General features: G+C 41.0%; 1 protein-coding gene across 3 annotated transcripts in view; it reads right to left on the bottom strand.

The window, feature by feature from the left end:
• ARHGAP15 (Rho GTPase activating protein 15) overlaps positions 1-15,717 on the bottom strand; it is a 336,537-nt gene extending 320,820 nt beyond the window's left edge. The window contains exon 1 of one of the 3 annotated variants that reach the window (XM_035897895.1): positions 15,697-15,717. The gene's annotated coding sequence lies outside the window, so the exon portion shown is untranslated. The other 2 variants (XM_035897896.1, XM_009642493.2) reach the window with 2 other exon arrangements.
• Positions 15,718-22,736: the final 7,019 nt, after the last annotated feature.

Genomic DNA, 22,736 nt, shown 5'->3' with positions numbered 1-22,736 from the left:
ACCGGAGGAAACTCTTTACGTGGACCTTTAGGAGACAGCACTGTGTGTTCTTCCTCTCTGAGACACTTCTCACCACCCTTTGGAGCAGTCACCATTCAAACCCAAGTCATAGGGACACTTTGCCATTTTGGCAGTAAGGTCTGCAGCAGCACTAAGCAGGAAGTTATTTTTTCCTTCTTCTAAACTTGGAGAGTCAAACCATTTTGTATTTCATGTTGGTATCAAACCAAAATTGCTTCTCAACAGATTTTCAGTAGGCTCCAGGCTGGAGAGCTGATCAGACTCGAGAGACGAGAGCAACACTGGCTCTGTCACTGATCCAATGTTTGGCTGGAGCACATCTCTCAGATTTTCTTCTGAAATCTCCCACCTATAAAACTCTGACATATCTCTTCTTGGGAGCATTATGAGTTTTAATTAGGTAGTCTCTGTCTGGCGTTGTCAGTACATGATGTGCTATAAAAAAGTTTAATAGTATGACAAAGTCATGCCCTGGATCTCAAGGAGGAGCACAGTCAGTAAATGACAAGTCTGCAAAGAATTCTGAATTATTTTTTTTTTTTAATCTCATTGAACTTTAGTTAATTTTCCCCAAAATTGCAACTAATTCACACAAATTAGAGTATTACAAGGAGACTTTCTGAGGCACTAAAATTACAGGAACTGTCAATAAAAGAAAAGAGAAAAAACCCAAACCTCAACATTTCCTCCATCAGATTTTATTTGTCTTAGTGTAGAGCATGGTGAGATCCTTCTGAATACGAAGGAGATCTTGCAGAATATGAAGGAAAGGTACAAGTTACAAAAGTTTCTCCCTTAGGTTTTCCAGGCAGAAATCTTTTGCTGCCCAAGCTCCATTAAGACAGCGTTAGCGGCCCTGCATGCCAGTAGATGGCACCCTGAATATGAGCTCCACAAACGCAACACCGTTGCAGTCACATTTGCAAGAATAATTTAGTAGTACTTACACTCTGCTCTCTTCTTTTATTTTTTTTTTAACTTTTAAAAAAATTAACAGAGGGGAAGACAGCCCAAATATTAATAGAAATTAAAAAAAAGAAAGATCCTATCTGATACTTTTACGATTTGATTCTTCCAAACTGTTATTAGCAACATCAGGGCCAAATTTGGGCTGTTTTTGCAGGGGAATTCGTTTCACTTACTTTGGAAGGAAGAGCTGCCAAGCCCTGTGCAACTGCTTGTGAGGCACTCCGTGTTCATTATATAATTAGCTAATTTGCCTTTTGGCAAATAGTTAGCATCTGGATATAAATTTTAGTTTTGAAACCTCCTACGGTTGATTTGCTGGAGAAAGGCATTAAACCAAGACAGACTTTCCCCCCCTTCCCTCTCTGTTGTTTATAGGGTTCCTGGAGCAAAGGGGTGCCATAACTTTAAGGTATTCACCTAAGAGAAGAGGGACAGGGGAACAACACTGTAAAATCCTCTTAGAAGTTGCATTTTCAGGGCACCATGGAACAGAAACAGCAGGTTGGGAAAAAGTCAGGGAATAGTACAGGTAGAAGAAAAAACCTTAACATGAGGGTGGATGAATGATACAGGAAGGGAAAACTGATTCATAGAGTGGGGAAAAATATTACACTGGATGAGAGAAAGGAGAACTTTAATTTCTGGAGAGTGGGTAGATTGGCTTACTTACAGAGCAAGAAAAACCACTGAGCTGGAGACAAAGTCACTTTTCTGGCTGGGACAGCAAAGCCAGTTCAATCCTACACACAGAGCCACTTTTGGAGGTAACCTCAGGAACTGAAAAACCTTCACTCGGGGAAGAAAGGGTTCATAGTTGTAAATAGATTATCGGCCTCAGTGGGTCAACACTTGCAGTTGCTTTTCCCACAAATTGGTCCGTGTGTTTGGGATGCTTGGAGAGGAGGCAAGCCGGCTCCAGCAAGTGGCACAGCATCCCCGCAGTACATCAAGTTGAACTAAAGCCAGAGTTCAGACACCAAGTACAGGTGTGAGGTGACTGTTAAACAGTCAAGTGACATTTGACATGTCTGACAGATCAATGGTTAAGATCCTAAAACCCCAATTTCTAAATGTACAGTTGACTTTCAAACACGTGGTGTGGAAGTAATGAGTATTACAGAGGTGAGAAGCGGAAAGGTTACTGCAGATCCAGAGCCGTACACAGAGGAAAAGCCATCCCATTTCTGAGAATCAGGCCCAAGTTTAGAAGAGTAACACAGCAAATTGAAGAGATCACATCTTGGGCTTCCTCACAAAGTACTGGGTCTTGGCAAAAATAGTTTCAAGAACATTTATGGTAACATTTCTTTTTAAACCAATGTTTCACAAAATCTTGATGTCTGATAACAATGGAAATATTTAAATTAGTTCTAATTTTCCTTCAATAGGAAAAAAATCTTTTCTGCCCTTTCTCTTCAAAAGGAGAAAGAAAATGATAAAGGAAACAAAGTAACATTGTTAACTTCCCAATGAAAAACAAAACCAAACAAAAAAGCCCTTCATTTTGCTATTTATAATTTCCATTAAAAAAAAAAAGGAAAAACAAACTTTTTAGCTTTTTGCAAAAATTAAGAAAGTGAATTATGCACCTCACTGCCATTCTTATGTCTTTGGTAGCTTAATTATGGTTTCTGTCTCACCATGATAGCCAGTAAGTATTCTCCTCCTACAGCAGCTCATGGAGTTAGAGGAAGCTTCATATTGCATTTATCAGGTTTTTAATCCATTTTGACATGTTGCTTTGTCCAGAAATTGATCATATTACCCAAGAACTTAATTTTATGAGTTTTGGTACAGTATTAGTAAACTTAATATATAGGTTTTCTACAAAGCAAAGCAAAATGTTTGTTCGTCAAGAAACAAGAGGATAGCAGCATTTCTAAATTTTGGATTGACCTATGCCTATGTTTCCTACAGCTACATACCCTGAAAGACAGAATACAAATGTTAATTCATTATCAAATTTTACCAAGTAGTAGTTGTAGCAAGCACTTTTATCGAAGAAAGGGAAAAGTCTATCCATGATGAATATAATTTGTTGCATTTGTTTAAGATTAAGGCTGAGACAGCTGGGCTTGTTTAGCCTGAAAAAGAGGAGACTGAGAGGAGACCTCATCAACACATACAAATAAGGGTGGATGTCATGAGGACAGAACCAGACTCTTCTCAGTGGTGCCCAGCAACAGGACAAGGGGCAATGGGCACAAACTGAAACATAAGAGGTTTCAGTTGAATATGAGGAAGAACTTCTTTACTTTGAGGGTGACGGAGCACTGGCCCAGGCTGCCCAGGGGGGCTGTGGAGTCTCCTTCTCTGGAGATATTCAACCCCCGCCTGGACGCTGTCCTGTGCCCCCTGCTGTGGGTGAGCCTGCTTGAGCAGGGGGGTGGGACTGGATGATCTGCCGAGGTCCCTTCCAACCCCTGCCAATCTGGGATTCTGGGATTCAAAATGTTGTATATAATTTTCAATATTTATCGAAACAAGCTTTTAATTTCCAACTTCACTCCTATGTCATATCTCCCACTATCAAGTCAGCAGCATAACGAACATGAAAGTACTCAACATAGTAACGTGAAAACACTGCAAAACAGGAGTGTGTCTTGTTACATTCACTAATGCCTTCTTCTGCTGAAGAGCATACTGTACGTGAAGAGCATCCACTGACACATAATGCAATGATATTACAAAAACCAAATAAAAATCAGCACTAGGTTCACCATTACACTAGACCTGTGAGCCTGAAAAACCATAAAAAAAGGAAGTAAGAGTTAACAAATGAAAAAACAAGCTAATGCCACACACTCGGTGAGTCAGAGCATTCTTGTAAAAGGAGAAAACATATTGCTACGTCTGGTGAAAGAAGTGTTTGGAATCAACACACCTACATAATTACTTCTGCTGTTGGGTTTTGCTCCTAGCCTTTGCTACGCTGTTTGTTATCTCTGCTGAAGTACAGCTCAGGGGCAGTAAGTACTTAAACAAACAACTGATGGAAATAAAGGGGGACAGATGAAAAAACTATAGGTAAAGAGAGGGAATATCAAGTAAACCGCCACATAGCTTTTTCAATTATTCTTATCTGCACTCTACTGTCTTTATTCTTTTTCAACCATCCCCACCACACTGCTCTCACAGCTCACACGTCACACATCTGCGTCCAGGGCACGGACACAAACAGCAAAGGCTGCTGAGGGATATGGTGTCCTGGGCTGGTGCCCAGAAGAATCCTGAAGCCAGTTTATCAGAGTACTAGCAAAACAGAAAAATCCATTGTAATGAAAATACAAAGCAGATGTAACATTCCTCTGCCTTTTCCTTTGCAGAAAGATGTCATCCAGCCTGGAATAATTTGTACTTAGGAAGTAGCATTAATTTCAACCATCAGTTACATCTCTAGTCAAAGTAAGAGATCAGAAATGACACTACCTCACCGTTGCCTGGGTCTTTACTCCAGTTTTATCCTCTATATCAGATAGACAATAAACCAGAATTTTGTGCTGAGTTCATTCTGCTGTAAAATATTAAATGTCCTAAACTCAACAGCACAGTCTCCTTTATCAACCAAACTCAATCTCATCAGCAAACATCAGTGAGTTAGCTGATACTTCTGAAGTCCTAGAAAAGCCATGCTCATCAGCACTGATTATTATACATTTTTAATTTTTTTTTTACCTGTTGCAGCCATATCAGACTTTCGATGGTGTCTCTCAGAACAGACAACACAGTGAGCAAGGATCATGGACGTCATCTTACCTCATGTGTCTAAAGGCTGGCTTTGTAGTCACTCTTTTCTAGTCCAATATTTTGAGGACTTTCTGCAATTAGAAGCAGAAATGGCCCACAGTGTTCTTCAGGCAACTCTAATTTACATGTACAGTTACCCATGCCTCTCCTGTGGCCAAAGAGAAGAGTAAAACATCTCTTCTGTTTTGTTTGTAGCAATATCTCACTGCCCAGCATTACTCTGTTACCATGTGTGGAATATGCTCTTCAGTACATTATTCACAATTTTATTTACTCTCTGAGGTATGCAACCCAGTCTCTATGAAGGATGCACCTAAAGGCAAATTTCTTGACACAACGTGGCCCAAATCATAGCAGACTTCCTAAGCAGTAGTGCCATACAAGAAGTAAAGCATTTTCAGGCATCATTGTTAAATAGCTCTTAGGCTACAGAATTTTTTACCCTTGAGATTTTAACTTGATCCTTGATATGTTGAGTGTTTCAACATTTTTGGTTTATTCGCATATATCAAGAGAGGGTTGTATTTTACAATAACTTTTGGTTAATAACTACATAATTCTCATTACTCAAATCTCACAGCTTAATATCTAGTAGGATATTAAGCGTGTTATCATTTAAAGTAGTTTCTTCCTAGCTTGTGCAATACAGGACATGCAATTCCAGACAGGTCTTAAAGGCCTGATCCTGATCTCAGGCTTGCAGGGAACCCACTGGACTTAACAGACTTACAGCAACGCAAAAGTAACATTAAGCACACTTGAGGAGGAAAGCCAAAGCATTTATTGCATTACGGAGCCAGGCATGGAAATACACTTTATAACAGATTGCAAGAGGGAAGGACACAGACTTGCGCCATTCACGGCAGTAACTATGTTGTTTAATTTTGGGTCCAAGAACATACTCTAAGGTTGTTTTGATGACTGAGTTCCTAAGAATTAAAGTGTTAAAATGCAGTACTTCATTTCTTGTTCCCAATAGTTACCACACATACTAGGAATACGTGATTCTCCACTTACAGTACATTACAGATCTACATGGGTGTGGAGTCTACACCACACAATAACTTAGAGACTGCTACAGTTTGATGGTTCAGTGATTTTCTGCCCATTAATCGCAGCACTAAAAATACGAGTGGCTTAATGCTATGAAGATTGACTGTAGTTTTTCTCTATTTTTTTCAAATAGTAATAGCACCTTACCCAATAAAGAATTAAAAGGTTAAAATAAAATAATAGAAGGCTGAAATGGAGTCCCTCGTTCTAGCAGATGGCAGCAAAATACCTTAACCAAATACACAGTTTCCGTGGAAATATTATTAATCTTTACAAACTCCTGATTTGTCTCAAGGATTGGATGGAGAGAGATGCGAAGACAGAAAATTTGAATAGCAGTGTTAGAAAGGCAACGGCTATCAGCGAGGATTAAAGCAGGGAGCTAGGTTTCTCCTTTGCATCATTCTGAAATTTTGTAGAAGATGATAGCTGAAAGCCCCAGGGTCTGTTCCCAGCTATACCCTTAAAAATAGCAGGATCAGATGTCAAAGAAAAACAGGGATCTGGAAAAGCTACTTGTACCCTATAGGGCAGAGATGTGTTATCTCTGGAAATGCTTTCCTATCGGGACAGAAATGGCTTAAGAATTAGAAAGAGAAGAGAATGGGAGACAGTTACTATTCCAACGTTGTGCAGATACAATGACAAACTCTTCACATCTATATTTAATGACTACAGATTCATCTCTAATCCTGTAATCCTTCTTGACCTGCTATCTACAGGACTTCCCTGCATGACCAAAAGCTTGCTAAGAAATATCACTAGGATATTATTGGAAACAACAGAACCACATGCAATAGGGTAAAAGAGCTCCTTCGAGTCAGCAAGTGACTGCATATGGCCATGTCTCTTCTTGCATCACTTGGTTTCTTAATTATATTACATGTGAAGGTCTCAGGAAAGGTAACAGTTGTTTTGTCTGTCCCAGTATATCATATGGGACAGCATAATGGAGTCTATTTTCACCACTCCTATGTCAATTTAATATCTCAGTTTCAAGTGGAACTTTGTGTGCAGTTTGGCCTGCATATGTTCTGGGAACAGTCGTCCATAGTAGAAATTCAGTTGAATATGTAAAAGAACATGCCTGGGAAAAATTGCTACTTCTAGGTCTTCCTGCTGGCAGCGCGTTTCATTTCTTTCTGGAGTGCATCTGATCTGTGACACCTGCCTCCATTTTCCATGCTGTGCAAGCTAGACTACAATCCTTCAGATGATGAATATTGGTCATATATACACAGTATTAAAAAAACCAGACTACTGATGTTCTCCAATATGTAACCCTCCTAACACATCCTACAACACTGAATAGCACGGTGAGGATGGTTTAGTCATTAGACCAATGACAGCAAGTAGTTCCCAGCATCAAAAAAGTTTGTAACAATTCAATTGATTTAACACCAAATAAGACCTGAAAAGTCTAGAGGTGCCCCGAGGAGTACTGCTTGGTTACTCCTGACCTGCCCTCGCCTATCAGGAGAGGAAAAGATAATTTCCTTCTTCCTCCTTCCTTTCTGCTGTACATTTAGGCATTGTAGATTAGTACAGATTAGGTTCATGGCTTTCCAACCTCCACAGGTAAGACTGACCCCCTCAAAACTCATTTTACACCTGCATAGGATGCTTGTCGCATGGTAACTTTTTAGTTTAAAGCTGTCTAGTTCTGAATAAAAAGAATCCAATGTTTTCTCTAGGAAGATCACATAAGAATCACAAATTTTCTCCGGTGCTTGAAAGAAATCTGTTCCTATAGCCTAAATGTTCAGAAAAGTGTTGTTACTTTTAATGTTGCCAGCTCTGAAGTGATGAGATACTACGGGAAAGGTTATTCTTGCAGTATTTACAGATACAAGCAGAAGCAGAAGTGACAGAAATTTCAAAGTAAGACTGCTTGAAATACTTCCAGCTCAATTTTGCAGAACTTCTCACAGAGATTCAGATATGCATCCAAACTTTCCATGCTTACCTGAACTAGACATGTGGTGATGGTAATTTTGGAACAGCCCAAACTCTCTGAGGAAGTTGAAGAGTTAGTACCACAAGAAAAACCGATGTATTAGAAAAATATTTTTTAAACGTCTGAAAGCTTGCTGCAAATAGCCAAAGAAACAAACTTCATATAAGGTCTAAACTTCACAGCTTTGCCAACAGAAATTTCGGTTTCAATTTGACAACAGCTATATAAACAAGCTGTCACAAGGGCAGCTCAGGTAGGACGTTACAGCACATTTGTGACCTGCACCACGTTCATGTACACGCAGGTGCTCCACTGGTTGATCCACAGTGGAGGAAGCACCTCATGTTCATCACCGAGTAAGGCTACACACAAGTTTTATCCCACTCTACCTCTAAATCAGTTATGCACTACTGAATGTTTGGAGCAGTCATGCCTTAGTTCCCGCAGCAGCAGCAGCATCCCCCTCACTAGAAAAAAATGACTTCTTGAGCCTTTGGTGAAGCAGTGGCAGTTGTTTTAACCTCTTAGAGTAGTGAGAGTCCCTCAACTTAGTAGTTTAAATGCACATTTGCCATGTCTCAACCCATTTTGCAGTTCCATATACCCATCATCCTACAGAAGCCACGTCTGTCTAACTGAGATACTGAGATTATTGAATAGGAAAGGCTTTAAAGATTATCAGGCTTCAAAAACAAATTAAAAAAAAAAAGTAAACTTATATTAAAACTATTTCTTTCTGACACTGCCTGCCTCAATAGTGTCTACAACAAGAGGCTTGTCCTTTATTCAAACAGCAAGACCCCCTCTCTCCCACACCCCAGGATAATGTTTGGTTCCCTGTGCTGTGCACATGAACAGTCCCTCCTACCCTCTCCCAATCTTCCTCCATACATATCTGCAGCAGCTTTTGTGCTGTGATCCTGCAGCTGCTCCCTTACTTCTTCTCACTGCTCCCACTTCCCATCTGAGGGGGGAAAAAAAAAAAGCTCCAGACACTTTTAATCTGTTCCCACACTCCGTCTCCACTTTCCTTTGCAGAGCTCCTGGTGCTGCTTTTGTAAGAGACGCTGCTGTGAAATGCAGCAGAGTCGGCACCTACAATTTTAGGAGAAAACTTTTAAGTTACAGCAGGAACTAGAAGGGGAAATTCTTTGTGGCTTTCATCGAGCAAGCCCCTCTTCTGCATTTCATGGGGCCCCTGGTTTGCTTTCTTCACCAGCCGCCTCTGCCGCGGCCCAGAGCAGAGCAGAAGGCAGCAGGCGCGCCAGCCTCACCACACCGCTCCTCAGCACCATGTGACAAAGCGAGGAGAAGACAAAGGCATTTGTTTTATGTGAGATTATCTGATATCACATTGCGTAGCTAAGATGTCTGCTTTCAGCAAAGGGGAAATACCAAGCGTATTGCGGTGTCAAAAAACATAATTTCTTTGATTATGCAAGAAGTTTGAGCATAAGCTCTGTTAATTATGTCTAAAAGTTTGATTGCAAACTTACATTGTTTTGTGAGGGATCAATGAAAACTTTCACTAAGGTGGTTCAAGATGATTCCAGAAACCTTGTATGCATGCTTTCTGCAGGCCAGGAGGCCTGAGCCCACCTGCACCACCGGTCCTTCCACTTGGTAGGAGCAACCAGAATCAGCAGCAATGACAGCAGGAGTGCAAGGGTGCCAGATCAGCATGCGAGCATCAACAGTCAGGGTGAGAAGAGTGGCAGCTATTCATCTGCCCCCAACAGTGTTAAGAGCAAAAATACTTAACAAATATTACATCTGCTGCTGGCTGTGGGTTTATTAGGTAGCATGGTAACATGTGGAGCCGATGCACTCTTCAAATCCCTTGCTGGCTGAAATTGCTGCGCCCAGCTCAAGTGAGCCCTTGCAGTCCTACACACCTGGGTTAAATGTCCTTACAGTGCCTCAACATTATTCCCTAAAAATCTGTACCCTTATGCATGATACAAGTCTAGTAAGAAATTTCTTAATTTAACTTTTTTAATTCTTTTATTTTATACAATTTTTGCTCCACATTCTTAATAGATTCCCTCTCTTCACTCACCCACACTCTAGGAAAGACTTTATAAAAAACCTCAAACTTTAGCTGAAAATTAAAACTAGAAAACAAATTTTCCAATTAAAATCTCTCTGCAGCAATTCTGAACATCTCAGATTATACAAGCACATTCTATTGAATCCAGAGCCAGTGCTAGACTGTCCAAAGGCAATTCAAGAATGGTTTGAAGAGACCAGTTTCTCTGAGCCTTTGCTAAGACTGGGGGCACTCGTTGCCTTTACGAGGGCCTAGGGATTAACGAACGAGGAGGAACTGAGATGTTTTTATGCGGGCTGTTTCCACTTCCTTTGCCACTCCAAGAAGAGCGGATGGATTAGTGCCACCTCTTAGTCCAGAAACCGTCTCAAGAATTTGATTACTCGTTACTACTGGTTACTATGCTTTGGTTTTTTGCTAATAAAGTAACCAAGCATGCAATGTGCTGCTGGTAATAGAAGCATTAATCTTTCTCGATCAAGCCTCAGCACTATTCAGTCCAAAGTACAAAAGGCAGCACATGTCAGAGCAGCTCGAGCAGTTGGAAAGTCTGATGTAACATCTTCCTACTGGAAAATGTTGATTCATTTGTAGCAGAAGAATTCACTAGAAATGCATTTCTTCTGAGAGAGGCCATGGAGGCTTCTGGTGGTTTTTGCTGCGGGGTTCACTCGCGCCCCGACCAAGTGGGGGGGGGGGGGGGGGTTGGGCTCCAGCCAGCATCACCATTCGGGCTGAGGATCCCCCAACCAGTGGGACATGCTGCCAGCGTTGGGTCCATTCCCCCACCGTGGACGGCTCAGTTCCTCCAACGCCACTGTCCCAAGCAGACATCTGGCTGACCCAGCAGCAGGTGTCTCCTGAACCACAGCTGAACCACCAGAACTGCTGACAGCATCCTGACACCCACCAGGCTGGCGACGAACCCACCAACCATGGAGGTGACTCTCTTGGAGACAGAACTCCAGAGCTTAAATTGCCTTCACAAAACATCTATGTCATTTCCCTCCTTGCCCACAAAGGAAGAGAGTTTAGTAACACCCTGAGCAGCAGACAAACAAGTACAGGTGCTCAGCACCCTGCCTTTCCTAGGAGGAGCTTCGGTATCTGGTTCAGATAAGCACTTCAGTATCTGATTCAGCACCAAATACAGTGGTAGCTTTGTTCAGGGTGTGGCAGGAAAAGAAATAAGAAAGAAAAAGCAAGCACATACTTAAAGCACGTCTCTTCAGCTCTGAGCCACATTCACTTCTGTTTTTTCTTGCTCCTTTTCTCCCTCTCCGCTTATCATGTTACTGTTGGGCTGAAAATGGATAGATGTCTTGGAGAAGGAATCAGAAGTCATTGTAAGTTCATTTGTTCCAGGAACAAGCCTGTTTCGTATATCAGGCACAGACTTTGAAAGAACTATTAATGAAAAACCACAGCACAAACCCACAATACCCGTCTTACCTACAACTGAGTGATTTAATACCTGTCAATCACAAATGGCAGGAAGTGTTATATTGTGTCTTAAACAACCTTAAACCACTAACCATCGCAATAGCAAACTTGCTCAGTTAATTTATTGAACAAATGCTTCAGTAGGTATCCATGCACTGTCTGAGTTAGTATTTTACTATGTAACTTGCACATACCCCCAGAAGTTTAGAAGCTCATTTGGAGAATACCAATATCTGTTAAATAACCCTCCGATCTCTTTCCTACTTAACTCCCCAAACAGTTCTTTCTCATGCTGAGGGGAATGAAAATACAGAGAAATGAAGATAAAAAGGACAAAATTTTCAAACACGTATGAATTTTGGGTTCTTAGATCCTGGGAAACAGGACTCACTTTTACACGTGCCAGACCTCAACGCTTCCAGGTGGCTTCAGCATGAGCCAACAGTGCACTGAAAATCTGCTCCAGCATGACCTGGCTGTGCCCACAGACCGAGTTCTAGCGTGAGTTAGATTTGCCCTGTGGTCAGTTTGCAACATCTAAATATCTGTGCCCAGAATATTAATGTCTACTTTTCTCATTCAGACAGCCGCCTTAAAAAAAATCCAAGAGCATTTCTTTTGCTCCTGTTTTGAAGTTTATACCCCAAGGTGCTTCAAGTTGTAATAAAGATGATGAGAGTCCACAGACTTTGTGGTAAGAGGTCTCACACTTAAAATGGAAACAGGTCTGCATTGAGGAAGCCCCTGCGCCAATGACGAGCTAGCAGTGTTTGTTTTGTAGTGAGTCTCCAAAACAACCTTTTTATAGTATTTCTTAAAGGAGAGAAGGCATGTCAAGTGCCTGAAGGCACAATCTCAACATCCAGCACAGCAAAAGAACAACCACCTCTCTCCTTCAGACGTCTGTAAGAGAGTTGTCAGTAAAATTAAGATTCATTGAGACCGCTGGCTGAAGCAGACCAACCTTATGGGAAGGTGTCAGAAGCAGGTAACACCAATGCCTCATAACCTAGACCAAGCTCACGAGTTCCCAAATGTGCACCCACCAGGGAACTGTGCCGTTGCGAGGAAGCTGAAGGCAGCAGGCCCTTCAGCCTGCTCCGAGACTAAGAGGACGTAACAGCAATTAGTCTGATGGTGACAAAAGCTTTTGGAAACCACCACAGGATGGAAAAAGCGACAGTTGTTTGCAGGTTGTGTAACCAGGTAAAGAAACCTGCTGTTGTGCTCTGAATGGCACTGGAATTCTCATGGAAAATGTACAGTCAAAAGCTGGGCCAAAATTTTATCCCATCTGTTTTCTTCAGGGCTAATGCTATCAACAAGTGAAACCAGGAAAATGATCTTTATATAGATGGTACCCACCAGTACCAGCTTCTGTCTTTGTAGCACTGAGAAATAGGTCTGATGCAGCCACGTGAAAGTCTTAGGAGAAAAGTGGAATGTAGAGACTTCAGCTAGAGCTCAAGTGTTGCTTTGTTTTGTCTTTAAAAGACATCAGCCCAAACAACGCCTACATATTATACAGGATTAGGATACATTCTGTACAGCTTCCATGTTTCAGATTCCTAATTAAGAACATACCTAAGCATTAACAGACTTCTCCAACATCAAGAGACAGTTTTTAACAGCACGCAGGCTTTAACAACTCATTAAGTGGTTAGCAACTCACACTGATTGAGCTGACACAGCACAGAGGCATCTAAAAGAAAAAAAAAAAAAAGGCAAGAAAAATAGGCAAGTATCGGAATTACACATTGTGAGCCTCAAAAAATTCAGAAGACGCTGCCTAATACCCACTAAGCCCCATGTGGCTCAGTAAGAAACAGTTCACAATAAGCAGTTCCCACTGCTAAAATTCTGTGGGACTGCTTAGCAGAGAAGCAAGCTGAAGTCTCTGAGCAGCACAGCAAGAGCCATCCTCACTACAGCAGCAAAGATCACGACGGGCACTCCATCCCACTTGCATGGGATAACACTTTTTAGAGCCTGGCCTGAAGCTCATCACTGCGAAGAAGTAATAACTTCTGGGACCAGAAATAGAGAAATACAACCCAGAGCTGTGTACAGCTGTTTCAGTTAAGCTAGCCCCACATTGGAGGTTGTGGTGTTGTGCCACCCAAACACCAGGAGAAGAATCAAAATGTGTCTCTGTCACCATTTTAGTTTCTGGTTCCTGCCTTGCTCCAGGTGGGGAGGAACATGTCTGAGAACATGGTCTGAAGCAGACCTCTCCTTTGCTGCCCTGGCAATCCCAACCCTGGTGAGAGGGTCTACCGAGGGGGCCACACGCTCACGCTTGGTCAGAAGATGGAGTATCTATCTCTTCCAAGTTAGGGTATCTCTTGTATCAAATCAAAAGGAAGTTTCTACAACAAATGCTGCCAAAAAGGCAAAGTTTTTTGTGTAATTCAATAATAGCGTACAGCAGGAGCTTTAAAATACAGACAGTGCTTCAGCTGTTCACTCTATTTGGAAACGAAAATGAACAAATGTACATTACAGATGTAATTGGATTGAGTGGTAAAGTGAACAAGAGATGCTGCTTGTAAATGAATTTCCTTTGGACACAAAGAGGTAAGTTGCAGGGAAGGGAGAAAATAAAGAAAAATAACTCTGAGAATTCAAACTACTTTACCAAATCTCACAGCTCTGTGGAAAATGCATTTCAAATGACTTTAAGACACTGCAGCAGTAACATAAAAACCACTACAAACACAGCCCAGGAAGAGAACATGTTCTTTTTATACAATTTCCCTGCCTGTGCTGATTTGTGTATGCAGGCGGGACAGCTTTTTTTCTCCAAAAAGTACAGAAAATTTGAAATGTAATCTTACAACACTACGCTAAAATCTGTCTCCAATTAGCATGCACAATCTCAAAATGAGCTTCAAGCCACATGTAATATCTTTCAACTCTGACCCATATTTTCAAGAGGAAAACAAGTTGCTTCTTGTGATAAGACTATCAGTTACAAACATGAGCGCATGTCACAAAGTTTGCAGCAAACTACACGTTACCAGGAAAACAAATCTTCACTGGAGAACAAATCTTGCTAATTCTGGCTCTGCTTTACATGGCCCATAATCAAAGCATTACACTGTGTTATTTGAACATCTTCCTGAATTACTATTTCCTTGTCAGGCTCGGAAGGCCAGAAAACAGTGTTCGCCCACTGGCAGCAATGCAAAGCGATCTTTTGTGATAGAAAGCTTCGAGTCAGATGGGGACTTGGGACACGCAACCTTTTTTTCTGGCCGACTCCGAAGCAGAGGAAGAATTAGTCTCGATCAAAAGAGCCTCATGCAGGAAACATGCTACCGTGACATCTCCACGAGGAACAACATTGAGAGTGCCCATAGACAAACCAAGGATATTTTTTGTACAATGTCCCTTATGCCTCCTTGTGTCCTATTCCTGTTCGCACCGCTGATGAGTAGTAGAGTGGTACCAAACTTTCTGATACCGAGCAGGGCAAGAGATCCTTCCATCAATCTCTTCAGTCTCTAGTGATATCGAGTATCAACTAGATACCTACCCCTACCACTCACTAACTCGTATGGCAGCAACTGCTACTCACCACCTCCCTCGTGGTCACCAGCAGGGAAGGCAGTTAATCAAACAGGGCTAAATCGCACCCGGCAAAGGTAAATGCTGGGAAGTGTGATCTAATCTCACTTCCCAGCCAGTGCCAGCAGCCTTTTCTACCTGTTGGGACAACTAGGTAGTACCAGCAGGGATAAGAGAAGTGATTAGTGGTTTGGGATACTAGAGAGGGTCAGGTATAGTTGCCTCTTGCACAGGATACAACATATTTGCTAGATTCCGAATATTAATTTTGCCTTTAAAACATCATTTTACATCTGTTGTACACTCTATGTTGTTGCTCATTGCTTTCAAATTCACAAACACCAACAGAAATAAAATAATTCTGTCATTAGCAGAACCTGTATTGAACACATACAAAGTACATGTAGTTATGATTACTTTAAAAATCTTCAGCAACAGGTTTCCTAAACTATGTTAAGATGAATTTAAGGCTCCTTACCTACAGCCTCACAGACGTCGTTGTCTCATCTCAAACTGCCATCAACCAGCAACAGTTTTAACTATTTCAAAAAACGGAAAACATCTAGATCACATGTCTACAAACAGCATTTGGGTTAATCTCCCACAGCTCATAAAGATAGAAAGAAAGCAGGAAAAAAAAAGTAAAACCACTTCCTGCAACAGCAGAATTTAACTCTCTCACCAGTGAGCAACTGACACCCAGGTTTAGTGCAAAACTCTTCCGGATTGGATAAAAAGCAAAATTTGTAAGTATGAAAGCAGCTCCTCTGTTAAAATTGCAACAAACAGGGAGGGTTAGTTTTTGAAGAAGATAAACATGAGGTTTAAAAGGAAATGCTGAAAGGAATTACGAGTCTAAGCCTCAAGACAACTTCCCTTTTCTTACCTTCAGTGAAACCCTTTGAGCACTGAAATAAATAACTTGCAACAAATCTGCTTTGCTATTTTGAAATGTAGCCTTACTAAACGTGATGCTTAAAGTACCGGTACTTTAGATTTGTAAAATAGTGAATTGTAGCCAATCAGAGAGTTTGCTACTAAAAAAAGGAAGACTTGTAGTATTGCCTGGTGAAGGTCACCCAGATGAACACTTCTGTTTCTTTTATTTTCTGTTTTAACACTTCTCCATGAAGCAGCCCCTGGAGAAGCACAGGCACACAGGCAGCTGCTGCCCTGCTTCACTTCCTGCAGCATCTCGCACCGTAGCGGTCCCTCTCAGGCGGGGGGAACCCCAAGAACCAGCAGATTCAGACGCAGCTCTGCACCTTTGGGGCTCTAGAAAAGCCCCTTCCTTGCATACGTCTTCAATAGCATCTTCCCCCGTGGCCTTGCTTTTTCAGCAAAGAATGATAGCATCTTTCTGGTATTTTTAACTTGACTTACAAAGCAAGGGCTCATCTCCCCTGTGCAGCAGGGGTTCCCCTGCAGGGCAGGGTGGTTGCACTGTGTGTACGAGGACCATCACTGCGCTGGTCAGGCTGCAGAGCCCTCTGTTGATGCTCTGGCAGAATAGGAGGATTTTTTGGGGTTGTCTCCCTCAATAAAATAAAGAGCTGCTATACAACCTGAGAAAATCAAGGCCATCCTGAAGTTTAAGGATTTGTCCCAGCAGTGAAGTAGAAGGAACCTTATTGACAAGGGGTTCCAGTGGAGTTCCTCAGGAAGATGTGCTCCATCTGTGCAGATGTCCAGCAGGAAATTCACTGGGTGCCCTGAAGGAGGATCCTGCAGAACATCCCATGGAGAAAGGGCAGAGATAGCTAGTAAACAAGGGCTGGGGCTGAGGTTGGAGTGGAGCTTAGGAAGACCTGGAAAGAGATCATGAAAATTTTTACAAGGCTGCAAAGAAAAGACTGATTTGCAGGCAGATCATTTCCTATTGCAGCAAAAAAAAAAAAAAAAAAAAAAAAAAAATGCAAGATAGTTCCTGTAGAGAACAGCATTAGTACATCATGCACTTACTGAAGCACATGAGAAGCAAGACCTTCCGGGACTCAAGACAAATACCAGAAAGAAAAAGGGGAAACACAGCACTGCTGAGGGAATGGCAGAGCTATTAGGCTGCAGAGTGACCCTTACATTATTATTATTGATTTTGTACTAACTTCTACAACCTCCATTTCACGGCCGAAGATCCAGTTATGCTAAAGGCCATACAAAGCCAGAACCAAGACCATCCTTGTTCCCGAACATTTACTACGTATGCCAGCGGGTAATAGACATGTACAGGCGATAGAGGGAGCTGAACAGCCTGACAGCTGGCCGTCACCATTCTAAACTAAAATACCATTCCTTTGTAGGCACTGCATTTTAGGGATGTATTTTAAAAATGGACTTCTGGAACAGAATTGGATGCTGCGTACAAGTGGCGATGAGCTGCTTCTCCCAGGTGTGAGGAGGTGAGAAAACAACACTGTGCTTTCCTGTAAACCAACAACTGCTAGTGCTTACAGAACCTGCAGCAGCACGACTTAATTGCTCACTCTATTAAAACCAGTATCTGTTTCAATTAATTTTGTCATATGGAATAAGTTGGAATTGAAAAATCTATTATAGCCAAGTAGATCTTAAGATTTTCCTCAAATAAACCCATCAAAAGCATTTTTACAATTACAAAATATTTGTAAACAGGGTGGACAAGAGAACTTAATCACTAAAACGTGAAGAAACCATCAGCAAACCTGTAAAATACTGAAGCAGAATTTGCCTGTGTTACCTTGTCCAAAACCTAGATTACTGGGGACATGACATTTTTCATGAAAATGTCTTTCACTGTACACCTAACATTTTGAGTCAAGTTGCATACTCCGTCTGATTTCCTTCGCATCCATTTGACAGTATGTCAGTAGTGACAAAATTCTATAAAAGAATGGCAGCTTTGCATACTGCTTAAACGTATGCAGCACAAGCTTCCTGTGTGATCTCTGGAAGGCTGAAAATACTTCAGATGTGCAAAAAAAACCCCAACCCAGTTTAACAAAATCTAAGAGCTCGTTTCATCTAAGTGAAACTAAACAGGAAACAGAACCTGCACAGACACTACCTGGAGCAGATTGCTGCTCAATAGGTTGGTCGTTGTGCGTTTGCTGTGCAAGTTAAAGATGGAGCACCATTTCTGAAGCTCAGATTTCTTGTCTCCGTTTCAGTGACTCATGGCGTCATCGCTCATGAGACATGTCATCAAGTTGGTGAACATCCAGGTTTCCACATCGCACAACCAAGAGCGCAGAACATTAAGGCTAAACCAGCAGTTTTAAAAATCACTTTTGACTGAGGATGCTGAATGCCCAGCAGCTGTTCTAATAAATTCAAGAAGTATCATAGCTTTCGTCAGGTGCTTGAACAGTGATTCCAAGACTTGTTCTGGACCAGCAGTCTCCTGAGGGGGCAAGAAACTTGACTTGTTTTCTTTTTGCTTCGTTCAGCCTTTACTTGCTGTTGGAATGACAGATAGGCAGCCCGTAGTCTGGCTGGTATAACAGGCACCCAGTGACAAATCTGATTCAGTGGGGAAATCAAACCATAACAGACAATACAAACCTGGATAGTATGCAGGCACAAGCCTGGAAGAACAACTGTGCATGGAATGGCTAGTTCCAGAAGAAAATAATTTTTTATTAATGAAAACAGATGAAGTTCCAAAACTTCACAATTCACTAGGAAAAACCCTAGGAAACTAGTAGACTACGTGATAATGAAGAAACAATGTATTAATTCACACATTTTTTCAGAAAATAAATCATATTTTTCATATTTGTAGTAGGTTTCAAAATATTTAACTTAAAAAGGAGAACACAGAATTATGTCTGTATGGACAGGAATTCATATTCTTGTTCACAGCAATTGTTTGCTCAGAGTGCTGGTGTCCATCCAGTAGCCGTCATTTTTTTTGCTATAAGGGCTTTGAATATTCAATCCCATTAAAAACATTTCTAGGAGAACATTCTTATGTATCAAGAAGGCCATGCACGTGGCCGTGAAACAGCTCCAATAGTTTATAGTCCAAGTTAATAGCAGTCTCTAATATTACCTGCTTGGGCAAGAAATGCTTATTATGTAGGAGCTTGTATGTAAATGTCAATGTAAATATACAGTAATAGTTAAATTCACACAACCCTTTCAACCATAAGATGAATTATAAACATTCTGGTATTCTCTTCCAAAACCTTTTACTCTGAGCTGGTTTTCCCCCTAAACAATCCGTTTACTTACCGCAGTCTTAAAAGTGCAACAGATATTTTTTTTTAAAATCATCGCAGGTGGTAGAAAATAGATCTTTAGAGATTCTCCAGCAGTTTAATGTTGGCTGTATGGAAGAAACATATGTGCTGTGACTTGAGGTCTCAAACCCACAACATTCAAATTTTAGGAGACAAACGATCTTGCATTAAAACATCTCTTAATAGCTGAGCTGCTAAAGTTTTGATAACAGATCTACTTTACAAAGCAGCAAAGAAGTTTAGGACAGGGTTCTCTGGACATTTACTTCCTAATAAAGATCATTTTGCCTTATAGAAATATCCATAGCTAAGGAAATAACATATTTCTTTATTTTTAACTCATTATTTTTCAAGCCTAATGTAATTTTTCACTGTTTAAAAAAAAAAATAAGACACGGAAGTTAATGGAAACTACTAGGTAAGAAAGTTCTACATAAATCCAAACTGGTCCTTTCTCTCTCTTTCCCAGGTGTTTTAGGGATCTTGACACTTATTTTAAAGGCCAGCCTTGCCTAGGGCTATTTTTAATAACTTAGAAAAGCCACTCCAACTCATTATATAGCTATACTGTACTAAAAAAGAGACAAAAACCCAGCATATGTTGATGCATTATGTAAAGACTTTCCTTGACAGGATTTAGTTACATGCAAGCTTTAAATGCAGTGCAAATGCATTTTCTGGAGTGTTAGGCCTCTGAGTGCTAAAAGTGTTACAATACCAAACTGCCAAAAAGGTGGTTTTACATCACACAATAATGGACCTTAAAAAGACAAATGAGTCATGCAGTCTGGGTGGCAATATCTTAATCTATGCACCCATGATCAAGTCAGAGTTACAAAGTGGTACTAGCAGAATCCTCTTCAAAGACCTTCTCTTCTCCCTGGTGTTCACCGCTAGCTTCAGGTGTGACCCAAACTCTCCACACCAACAGCTCGTTGACTGGAGATGTTCCAAAAACTGTTGATGTTTTCATGGTAAACAAGTATGAAGTGGCTGTCCTTGATATAAAACTGATACTCCAGCCAGTGTTGTTTCTACCTCTATTAAAAAAGCTTCAGCTACATGGTGAATAACAGTGGGGAAAGTGTAAAGTCCGGTAAAATCCCGCGCTGAGGATGAATGCAGAAGAAAGCTGAGACGCTCTGGGATATTCTCTTCTTTTGCTTCAACCTTTGAGGAAGAAGAGGCTCATTTCCAGAGTCTCAAATTCCACATTCACAAAAAGGTAAACGTAAGCATACAGCAATGCAAGGCATTCACAAAACTAATGCAGCCCCCATCACATCTAGTGGAAATAAGAATTGCTGAAGTCATTGCTTGTCTCTTCCTAAAACAGCCTTTATCCATGTGCTAGACTCTGCTCTTGCTCTGCTACCTCCCATGCTGCCATCACAGAGTGAGTCAGAACTGCCCAGGCAGTTGTGCCAGAAGAAAGAGGTCAATAAAACCAAGAGAAAGTCAGATGAGGGAAGTAAAACTCCTCTGCAGACAGATGATTGCCCTCTCTCGTGTCCAGCAGCTTTCAGGGGAGACTATGCCACCTGAAGTGGACTGGAAAACAAACAAAAAAAAAAAAGTCAGTTTATCAAAGACTTGAAGCGGTTAGTTGAATTAAATAATTCAGTATGTCCATTCCAATCACTTCCTATGATTTTATTTGCCCATGTAATCCAAGGATACTTCTAGGTTTTGTGCATGGCTGTACTCTGTTGCCCTTTTCTCCAGCTCCCTGTTTCTGACAGGCAATTGCTATTGCACATTCTCATATGATCTGGGAGACGTCAGGAAATCTGACTGGTTAGTAGTGAGTGGGGGTATCCAGCTTTGGGGGAGAAAAAAAAAGAATAAAAGAAATGCACCACTTGTGCAACTAATAGCATCAGGCTGAGTATTAGACAGGTTGGCTGTTTGCACTTGGAAGACTTCTTCACAGCAGCCACCTACAGAAAATAAGGAGATCTTTACTCAGAGCACTCCAACATGTCCTCACAAATACATTTAATTTCAGCTTGCCTCAAGCAGGCAAAAATAGAAATCTGATAGCCCTTATTCTATAGCTTTTGAGATCGTTCCAGTTTTTCAGTTCCTTCTAATCTCTATAGTCTGTGGTCTCTGAAGTCATATACTTCCTTTTCCCTCGTTTCTCAAGACCACTCTGTCCTCCCCTTTCCTCTGGTTCATGCTTGTAAACTTGCTTTTATGAGCCCCCTCTTTATTCTATATCTGCCAAACTTAATAGGGACTGTCCTCAAGCAGGTACTCAGCACTGTCATGTTCTGACCCTGCAGTTATCGATGTAGGTTATCATAGAAGAAACACCTTTACCCTATGATAGCAGGTGTCTAGAGCCACATTTTACATCTCCACTCTTGCAAGATGTGGGGGAGTGTTTAGCAAAAATATTACAATGCTAATTTCTTGTCAGCCAGAATTATACCTTCTGAGCTGTGACAAGCATTCATCCAGATCCGTTATTTCCGTATAGTCCAGGCAAGCTCTGCAGTAGGACAAAGTCTATCATTAGCAGTTCAAAAGGCAAGTGGTATTTCGGATTAGGGATGGTTTTAGGAGTATTTTGGATTTAGGAAAGATTTTAGGGAGTTTAAGATGCTGGGGAAGGCACTGCAGGTAGCAGCCCCCACTCCTTGGTCATGCACATGGACAGGAGTGTCAGCAGAACCGCACCACTCCCACAGCCTCTGCATGATATAAAGACTCAATTAATTATAGTCCCTTTAGTCCACTCCCCACCTGTGTTATCAGGTCACATTTATTTCAAGCTTCAGTTATCATGACCCTTCTAGTTCTTCGGAGCAAAAAAGCATCAAATGTTAGGCCTGCTGGGGAAAATATTCTCCGCGAGACTTTTTAATCCTGGTTTATTCTTCCCTTGGAACAGGGTCTGCAAAACCAACTTGCACTCATTACTCATTTCTTCAAAGAGCCCAGAGGGTTTTTTTGATAACCTTTAACAGCAACAGTGCAGCGGAGGCACCAGCCCTTCTCCCCTCGTGCACAAGCTTGCAAATCTAAAATAGGACTCCCCTCATGCACAAGCTTGCAAATCTAAAAAAGGACTTCAATGAAAAAAAACTTAAACTTTATGATTCTGCATTATGATATATTGAACACAAAGCAGCTGTTCCTAACAGATTTGGAATATAACAGGGGTAACGTAACTTTACACAAATCATTATGTTCATTATATTAAATTAATAGATTAAAATTAGTCAGCAATGTTTTTTAAGACCATCTTACCCATAGATCCCTTTATCCTTATATTCTAAAGGTGGGGGATTTTTCTCTTCAGTATTCCATACAGAGAGGACATAAATGCCCAGATCACTAGGACTATAGGCACCTAAATTCATGACTGTTGAGCCTCTTCCAATATGAGTATCTGAAGGAAAGGTACTTAAGGGAAATAGAAAATGACATCATTTTTCTCCTGATCTTTTGAAGAGTGAATTATTTTTTTCCCATCCTATAGGAACAGATTCTGGACTCATTTTTCCTACTAAAGGCTTTAAAGTCTAAAATTCTTCAAACATCTTGTCCCCAGAGACAATGTCATCCAAGTTCAAAGGATCTATAGCCCTGCAAAACTGATGGCTTATTTCAGAGCTAACGCTTTTGTTTTCATTAAAAGTTTGATTTCATCAAATTAAACCACTTCTTACTCTGTCTATAAATGTGAAAAAAAAAA

This window comes from Egretta garzetta, unplaced genomic scaffold (genome assembly GCF_000687185.1).
Source record: "Egretta garzetta isolate BGI_Z169 unplaced genomic scaffold, ASM68718v1 scaffold197, whole genome shotgun sequence".
Lineage (NCBI taxonomy): Eukaryota > Metazoa > Chordata > Aves > Pelecaniformes > Ardeidae > Egretta > Egretta garzetta.
The sequence above is the reverse complement of the archived record's forward strand: the minus strand, read 5'-3'. Positions and strand labels throughout refer to the sequence as shown.